The sequence below is a fragment of the Aotus nancymaae genome, unplaced genomic scaffold (assembly GCF_030222135.1).
Source record: "Aotus nancymaae isolate 86718 unplaced genomic scaffold, 86718_ANA_hifiasm-v0.15.2.pri h1tg000007l, whole genome shotgun sequence".
Taxonomy (NCBI): Eukaryota; Metazoa; Chordata; class Mammalia; order Primates; family Aotidae; genus Aotus; species Aotus nancymaae.
Window position 1 is genome coordinate 31,634,654 of NW_026988418.1, and position 9,706 is coordinate 31,644,359.

The window sequence follows — 9,706 nt, forward strand, 5'->3', positions numbered from 1 at the left end:
GTTGAGTGATTTGAAGCTGTGGAAGAATTCACTTGGAAATTAAATAGCTGTTTAAGAGGATCGGATGCAGTAAAAAGAAGAGATAAAGGAAAATGTTCAGGGAGTGGTAGTGTAGGTCTGTGGGGTTTTCTTTAATTTGGGTTATTTAGGCAGAGACACATCTATATTGAGTAGGACCAGTGGGTAGGAATTTTCAAAAAGCCCTTGGTAAACAAGAACAATCTACTCGATTTTCCGTTTATGTTAAGGAAAAGTAAAATGATTGATGTTACAAAATAATGTTAACCATTTCTTATCTGGCTTTATGATACATTGTCCCAGGATTTTCCTTTTCTTCTTGTTTTTTTTTTTTTTTTTTTTTTCCATTCAGAGGGAAATGGAAATGAGACTGTGGAGGCCAAAATTTAATTTGCATTTTTGCCCAGTTCCCTACACTGAAAATCATCTCACATACAACCTTTCACATAAGTAGCCTCAGCTTAATATTACCTTAACAATCCACTATAGGTATGGATTCACTCGGCATCATCCACTTTCACATGACGATAAAATATTCAAAAGTTAGGTTTTTGTTAAATGTGGATTATCTGGGTCTCTTTAAGGTAACTTTGGATACCTCTGGTCTTAACAATTATTCATTGATTGCTTAGTTTAAATCTTGGAAGTCATTTTATTTCTCTCATTATCAATTCTGTGAGAGTCACTTTATCATCCTTTTCCCAATTCTCCTACATCAGAATTTCTCAGAGTGGGTTACAAACTACATGTTTTAGGATTTCCTGCAATACCTGTTAAAATGCTGATTCCTGGGATTCCCCAAATGCTGATTAGGGGTGTGTGTGTGCGCGCGCGCACGTGCATGTCTTGGCAGGGAAAGTACAGGATAGGGATGGAGGAGCCTGGATCTGTGAAGACTGTGCAGCTGAGATGCTGTAATGCCCATGGACTGCCTAGCTCTGGACTTATATATGAAAAAATATGAGCCTCTGTTAATTTACTCTTCTAGCTGAACCTAACATAACCTACTAATTATGATACAACGAGTATCACAAAAGAAAATGAGCTTTCTTCTCTTGTCTGCCACCATGTGAGATTTGCCTTTTACCTTCTGCCATGATTGTGAGGCATCACCAGTCACATAGAACTTAATCCAGGTAACTAAAGAGATAATGGTGGCTGGGAGACAGAACTAGATTGCAGCTCCCACTTGGATGGAAAGAGCAGCATGTGGAGCCTCGCATTGTGAACTTTTGCTCCAGAATGACAGCAGGAATAAATCAGGAAAGCCAAGAGAACTGATAGACCATCTGAAGGAAGTAGATTGCTCCTGCAGAACCTGGGAGAACCCTGAATACTGTGCTAGCTAGTATCCATGACTGAGAGACCCACAGACAGTTGACATCACACAACTCTATTCAGACAACCCTCAGTACCAGCCCAGAGCCTGGTAAACTTGATGGATAGTTAGATCCAGAAGAGAGAAAACAATCATTACAGCTCAGATCTCACAAGGCACATCCCTAGGAAAAGGGGGACAGTACTCCATCAAGGGAACACTCCATGGGACAAAAGGATCTGAACCATAGCCTTGAGCCCTCGGCCTTTCTTATGACAGAGCCTACCCAAATGAGAAGGAACCAAAAAAACCAACTACGGTAATATAACAAAACAAGGTTCTTTAACACCCCACAAAAATCACACTATCTGACCAGCAATGGACGCAAAACAAGTAGAAATCCTGATTTACCTGAAAAAGAATTCAGAAGGTTAGTTATTAAGCTAATCACGGAGGTCCAGAGAAAGGCAAAGCATAATTTAAGGAAATCCAAGAAATTATACAAGAAATGAGAGGAGAAATTTTCAATGAAATAGATAGTATAAATAAAAAACAATAAAAACTTCAGGAAACAATGAAAACTTCAGGAAACACTTATAGAAATGCAAAATGCTCTGGAAAATCTCGGCAATAGAATTGAACAAGCAGAAGAAAGAAATTCAGAGCTCAAAAACAATGTTTTTGAATTAACCCAAGCCAACAAAGACAAAATAAAAAGAACAAGAAAGTATGAACAAATCCTCTAAGAAGTCTGGGATTATGTTAAATGACCAAATAGAAGAATAATTGGCATTCCTGAGGAAAAAGAGAAATCTAAAAGTTTGGAAAACATATGTTGGGGGAATAATTGAGGAAAACTTCCCAGGCTTTGCTAGAGACCCAGACATTCAAATACAAGAAACTCAAAGAACATCTGGGAAATTCACAAAAAAGATCATCACCTAGGCACATTATCATCAGGTTATCTAAAGCTAAGATGAAAGAAAAAATCTTAAGAGCTGTGAGACAAAAGACCAGGTAACCTGTAAAGAAAAACCTATCAGATTAACAACAGATTTCTCAGCAGAAACCCTACAAACTAGAAGGGATTGGGGCTCTAATTTGGCTTCCTCAGGCAAAACAATTATCAGCCAAGAATTTGTATCCAGTTAAGCTAAGCTTCTTAAATGAAGGAAAGATACAGTCTTTTTCAGATAAACAAATGCTGAGAGAATTCATCACTACCAAGCCAACACCACAAGAACTGCTAAAATGACCTCTAAACCTTGAAACAAATCCTGGAATCACATGAAAAGAGAACCTCTTTAAAGCATAAATCTCCTAGGACCTGTAAAGTAAAAATATAATTGAAAAAAAAAATCAAGGTATACATGCAATGAATACCATGATGAATGGCATGGAACTTCACATCTCAATACTAACGTTGAATGTAAATGGCCTAAATACTCCACTTAAAAATATGGAATTGGAGAATAGATAAGAATTCACCAATCGATATCTGCTGCCTTCAAAAGACTAACCTAATGCATAGGGACTTATATAAACTTAAGGTAAAGGGGTGGAAAAAGACATTCCATGCAAATGGATACCAAAAAATCAGTATGAGTAGCCATTATTATATCAGTCAAAATAAACTTTAAAGCAACAGCAGTTAAAAAAGACAAAGAGGGATATTATATAATGATAAAAGGCCTTGTCTGACAGGAAAAATATCACAATCCTAAATATATATGCACCTAACACTGGAGCTCCCAAATTTATAAAACAATTAATGCTAGACCTAAGAAATGAGATAGAAAGCAACACAACAAAAGTGAGTGACTTCAATACTCCACTGATAGCACTAGACAGGTCATCAGGACAGAAAGTCAACAAAGAAGCAATGGATTTAAACTATACCCTGGAACAAATGGACGTAACAAATATTTACAGAACATTCTACCCAACAACAGTAGAATATATATTCTATTCATCAATGTATGGAACTTTCTCCACAATAGGCTACAAAATGAGCCTCAATAAATTAAAGAAAATTAAAATCTTATCAAGCACTCTCTCAGACCGCAGTGGGATAAAATAGGAAATCAACTCCAAAAGGAATCTTCAGAAACCATGCAAATACATGGAAATTAAATAACCTGCTCCTGCATAATCATTGGGTCAACAATGAAATCAAGAAGAAAAGTAAAATTCTTTGAACTGAACAATAATAGTGACACAACGTATCAAAACCTCTGAGATACAGCAAAGACAGTGCTAAGAGTAAAGCTGATAGTTCTAAACACCTACATTGAAAAGCCTGAAAGAGCACAAACAGACAATCTAAGGTCACACCTCAAGGAACTACAGAACAAGAACAAACCAAACCCAAACCCAGCAGAGAAAGGAAATAACCAAAATCAGATCAGAACTAAATGAAATTGAAACAAAAAAATAAAAAAGAGTGAAAAAAAAGCTGATTCTTTTAAAAGATAAATAAAGTTGATAGACCATTAGCAAGATTAACCAAGAAGAGAAGAGAGAAAATCTTAATACAAATAGAATTGAAATGGGAGATAATATAACTGACACCACAGAAATACAAAAGATAATTCAAGGCTACTATGAATACATTTACACACAAAAACTAGAAAATAGTGAAGATGGATAAATTCCTGGAAAGAGACAGTCCTCCTGGCTTAAATCGGGAATAATTAGATACCCTCAACAGACCAGTAACAAGCAGCAAGATTGAAATGGTAACAAAAAAATTACCAACAAAAAAAGTCCAGGATCAGATGGATTCACAGCAGAATTCTACCATACATTCAAAGAAGAATTGGTACCAATCCTATTGACACTATTCCACAAGATAGAGAAAGACAGAATCATCTCAAAATCATTCTATGAAGCCAGTATCACCTTAATACCAAAGCCAGGAAAGGGCATAACCAAGAAAGAAAACTACAGACCAGTATCCCTCATGAACATAGATGCAGCAATCTTTAACAAAATACTAGCTAACCAAATCCAATAGCATATCAAAAAGATGATTCACCATGATTGAGTGGTTTTCATATTAGGGAGGCAGGTTTGGTTTAACATTCACAAGTCAAGAAATGTGATACACTGCATAAACAGAATTAAAAACAAAAATCACATGATCATCTCAATGGATGCAGAAACAGCATTTGACAAAATCCAGCATCCCTTCATGATTAAAATTCTCAGCAAAATCAGCATACAAGGGACATACATCAATATAATAAAAGCCATCTATGACAAACCCACAGCCAACTTAATACTGAATGGGGAAAAGTTGAAAGCATTCCCTCTGAGAACTGGAACAAGACATGGAGACCTACTCTCATCACTTCTTTTCAACATAGTACAGGAAGTCCTAGCCAAAGCAATCAGATAAGAGAAAGAAAGAAAAGGCATCCAAATTGGTAAATAGGAAGTCAAACTGCCACTTTTTGCTGATGATATGATTGTTTACCTAGAAAACCCTAAAGATTCTTTCAGAAAGCTCCTAGAACTGATAAAAGAATTCAGTAAAGTTTCCAGATACAAAATTAATGTTCACAGATCAGTAGCTCATCTATACACCAACAGCAACGAAGCTGAGAATCAAATCAAGAACTCAACCCCTTTTAAAATAGCTGCAAAAAGCCCACAAAACAAACAACAACAAACTTAGATATATATCTAACCAAGGAGATGAAAGGCCTCTACAAGGAAAACTATAAAACACAGCTGAAAGAAATCATAGATGACGCAAATGGAAACAACACATCCTATGCTCATGGATGGGTAGAATCAATATCATAAAAATGACCATACTGCCAAAAACAATCTACAAATTCAATGCAATTCCCATCAAAATACCACCATTGTTCTTCACAGAACTTGAAAAAACAATCCTAAAATTCACATGGAACCAAGAAAATCACACATAGCCAAAGCAAGACTAAATAAAAAGAATAAATCTGGAGGCATCATGTTACCTGATTTCAAATTATACTGTAAGGCCATAATCACTGAAACAGCATGATACTAGTATAAAAATAGGCACACAGACCAATGGAACAGAATAGAGAATGCAGAAATAAACCCAAATACTTACAGCCAACTGATCTTTGACAAAGCAAACAAAAACATAAAGTAGGGAAAGGACATCCTATTCAACCAATGGTGCCAGGATATTTGGCAAGCCACATACAGGAGAATGAAACTAGATCCTCATCTCTCACATAATACAAAAATCAACTCAAGATGGATCAAGGACTTAAATCTAAAGACCTGAAACTATCAACATTCTAAAAGATAACATTGTAAAAACTTTCTATACATTGGTTTAGGAAAGGATTTCATGACCAAGAACCCAAAAGCAAATGCAATAAAAACAAAAATAAATAGCTGGCACTTAATTAAACTAAAGAGCTTTTGCACAACAAAAGGAATAGTCAACAGAGTAAATAGGCAACCCACAGAGTGGGAGAAAATCTTCACATATTATATATCTGACAAAGGACTAATATCCAGAATCTACAACGATCTCAAACAAATTGGCAGGAGAAAAATAAACAATCTCATTAAAAAGTGGGCTAAGGACATGAATAGACAGTTCTCAAAACAAGATATACAAATGACCAACAAACATGAAAAGATACTCAACATCACTAATGATCAGGGAAATGCAAATCAAAACTACAGTGTGATACCACCTTACTCCTGCAAGAATGGCCATAATCAAAAAAATAAAAAAATAATAGATGCTGGTGTGGATACAGTGAATAGGAAACACTTCTACACTGCTGATGGAAATGTAAACTATTACAACCACTATGGAAAACAGTGTGGCGATTCCTTATAGAACTAAAATTAGAACTACCATTTGATCCAGCAACCCCACTACTGTATATCTACCCAGAGGAAAAGACGTCATTATATGAAAAAGAAACTTGCACACGCATGTTTATAGTAGCACAATTCGCAATTGCAAAAATGTGCAACCAACCTAAATGCCCATCAGTCAAGAAGTGGATGAAGAAATTGAGGTATATATAAATATATATGATGGAATTCTACTCAGCTGTAACAAAGAATGAATCAATGGCATTTACAGCAACCTGGATGAATTTGGAGACTATTATTCTAAGTAAAGTAACTCAGGAATGGAAAACCAAACATTGTGTGTTCTCAATCATAAGTGGGAGCTAAGCTATGACGATGCAAAGGCATAAAAATGACACAGTGGACTTTGGTCACTCAGGGGGAAAGGGTGGGAAGGGGATGAGGGATAAAAGACCACAAATAGGATGCAGAGCACACTGCTCAGGTGATGGGTGCATCAAAATCTCACAAATCACCTCTAAAGAACTTACTTACATACAAACGCCACCTGGAACAGGTGGAGAACCACCTGTTCTCCAATCCTATGGAAATAAAAAACATTTATAAAAAAGAAAATGAATTGCATATACCCTGTCTTATATATGGTGAGACCATTTTTTTTCACCTAGACAGAAATGATCTATTCTAGTAGGCTTTCCCCATTCTGCCCACGGAGTTCATTTGTTCCCACTAAAAGATAAGTTCCATGGCTGAGACTTTACCCAATTTGTTCACTGCTCTGTCTCCAGCCACTAAATAGCACATAGCGGGAATTTAATAAATATTTGGTGAATAGATGATTTTTTCTTGTCATAAAAAGGAAAGTTTATATATATATGGAATATAATCTAATTGTCTTTCCTTTATAGGTAACCAATATTCCTGCATGTCTGTGAAATTTATTTATCCTTGAAGTCAGCCACTCCACCATGCTATGTCTAGTTATGAATCTTATTTCATGAATTTTGTCTAATGTTTGGTCTGGTCTGAAAAATTTTTTTTTTTTCTTTTTAATTGCTCCTGCCTCTTGTCCTCTCTGCTTCTGAAACTATGATTAATTATTTGATCTTCTGGATCTATCTTATTTTTCTGATGTCCTTCCTTCTATAATTTTCCTTTTATTATTTTTTTCTTCAAATTCTGAGATAATTCTTTCAGTTGAGCATCTATTCATTTTCTTTTATGCCCAGTTTTTCATTCATCTCTAGGAAGACTTTTCTATTCTCTCATTATTATTTATTTCTGTACAGCCTACTCTTGATTTAGGCTTGAGAGTATGAATTATGAATAAGAGTTCAGTTATTTTTCCCTTTTGTCTTACACTAACTCACAGTAAAATGCTCAAAATGACCCTTTTCTTTGAACTGCTGATTATTTTATAGTTTGCATTGCTTTTTATTTAAATTTATGTATTCTTATAGAAGGCTTTTTTTTTTTTTTTTCAGTTTGACATCAGTAACTGAGATAAGCCTCAGTAAAGATCAGGTATGTATGTCCATGTAAGTGTTTTCCAAGTAATAACTTTTCATTTTTCAACTATCATTCCCCAAATCTTGTATCCTCAAGTATTCAGACAGCTGTAGTTTAGGATTAGAAATGCAGTTGACATGTATTGTCTTGTCTGGCAATCAGCTCTCATTTCCTTTGGGAAAAGTATACCTCCTCATTTGGGAAAATATTCTCTTCGGGAAAATACTTCTCTAGCTTTTTTTTTTTTTTTTTTTGAGACAGAGTCTTTTTCTGTCATTCAGGCTGGAGTACAGTGGTATGATCTTGGCTCACTACAACCTCCGCCTCCAGGTTCAAGCGATTCTCCTGCCTCAAACTCCTGAGTAGCTGGGACTACAGGTATGTGCCACCACGCCTGGCTAATTTTTGTATTTTTGGTAGAAAGAGTTTTACATGTTGGCCAGGCTGATCTCAAACGCCTGACCTCAAGTGATCCTTCCACCTATGGCCTCCCAAAGTGCTGGGATTATAGGTGTGAGCCACCATGCCTGGCCCTGTCTAGCTCTAAAATGTATTCTGGAGAGAACTTTTCTATCCTTCTTATCTTAGGGATCTAGGAGTGGACACTTGTTCCTACTGAGTCACAGTGTTTTTCTCACCCAAGTCCAATGAGGTGGTCACATGACCCAAGCTGAGTCAATGAGATTTTTAAAAACTGGTTTAAGGGAGAAAAGCCTTCTCTTTCTGTTGACTGAGATGAGAGACTATGAGCCAGGAGCCAACGTAGTTTTATAGTCACATCTGAATGAAGACTCCTAGACAGGTGAAATTCACTGATGCCCGAAGAGAAGCAGAAAGGAGAGTTAGAAAGTGCTAATTTTAGTCTTTCTGAGGTTCACTAAGACTTTTGAAATTTTATTAAACGAGGCAATACAGTTTTTTCTTTCTTTCTTTTCAAACATTTATACGATTATAACTTAAAGAAAGTTAAACATCATTTTATATTTGACAATGCTTCCTATATGATTTTAATGTATCAAATAAGCTGAATATGTCTTTTTTGGTCTTTGGGGGACCTAATATCTAAAAGGGTTAATTGGGTCAAAAAACGTAATTTAAAATTTGGTTATGGAAAGTTTGTCAAATATCAAGGGTTTAAAACACTTGATAATACAAAATAGAATCCCAGATTATTATAAGTCATTTATTTACCCAAAGTGAAAACTCAAATTTTTAAAAAGGCAGAAAACCTTTACTCATTGATAGAGGAAACTGAATTTCCCAAACAATAAGCCCTAACAAAAACAACATGAGTCCAATTAAATCTCTCAAATCTTATCAACAAATCTGTAAAATTTTAATAATCTTGATCATAAGATATAATTTCCATAAAACATTTTTTGTAAGCATAATTTTTTTAAAAAAGATAAGTTAATGCTCCAAGAAAACTTGTTAATCTGACACAGAGGCCCAGATGCTGGTCTTGTGTCAGTTTGCCTTCAACATTAATATTTAATTTATAAAGAAACTGAATTAAATTTATCTCTCAAAATTGACCCTTACAATTTCACATGCCCACTTCTTCCACAATAGTCTCTAGGCCTAGAGGGATTGAATACTTTTAATTCCTGGCCCTGTGTTTTATAAGCACTGTTTGTTTTGATTATCATCTTCTTTCAAGTGTGAAGATGATGCTTTAACTACTGTCCTTGTTTAAGATTTAGCAGGACTTGATGTCCTTTTTAGACCCAAGAGTCAAAGCCCTGTAACTTAATAGCACAAGCACTTTAAAAGCATTACAGATATACTGCATGGTCTCACTTATAAGTGGCAGCTAAATGATGAGAATTCATTGATGCAAAGAAGGAAATAACAGAGACTGGGGCCTACTTGAGGGTGAACAGTAGGGGAGGGAAAGAATTAGAAAAATAGCTATTGGGTATGAGGCTTAGTACCTGGGTGATGAAATAAACTGTACAAAACCTCTGTGACACAAATTTATACCAAACTTGCACATGTATCCCTGAACCTAAAACAAAAGTTAAA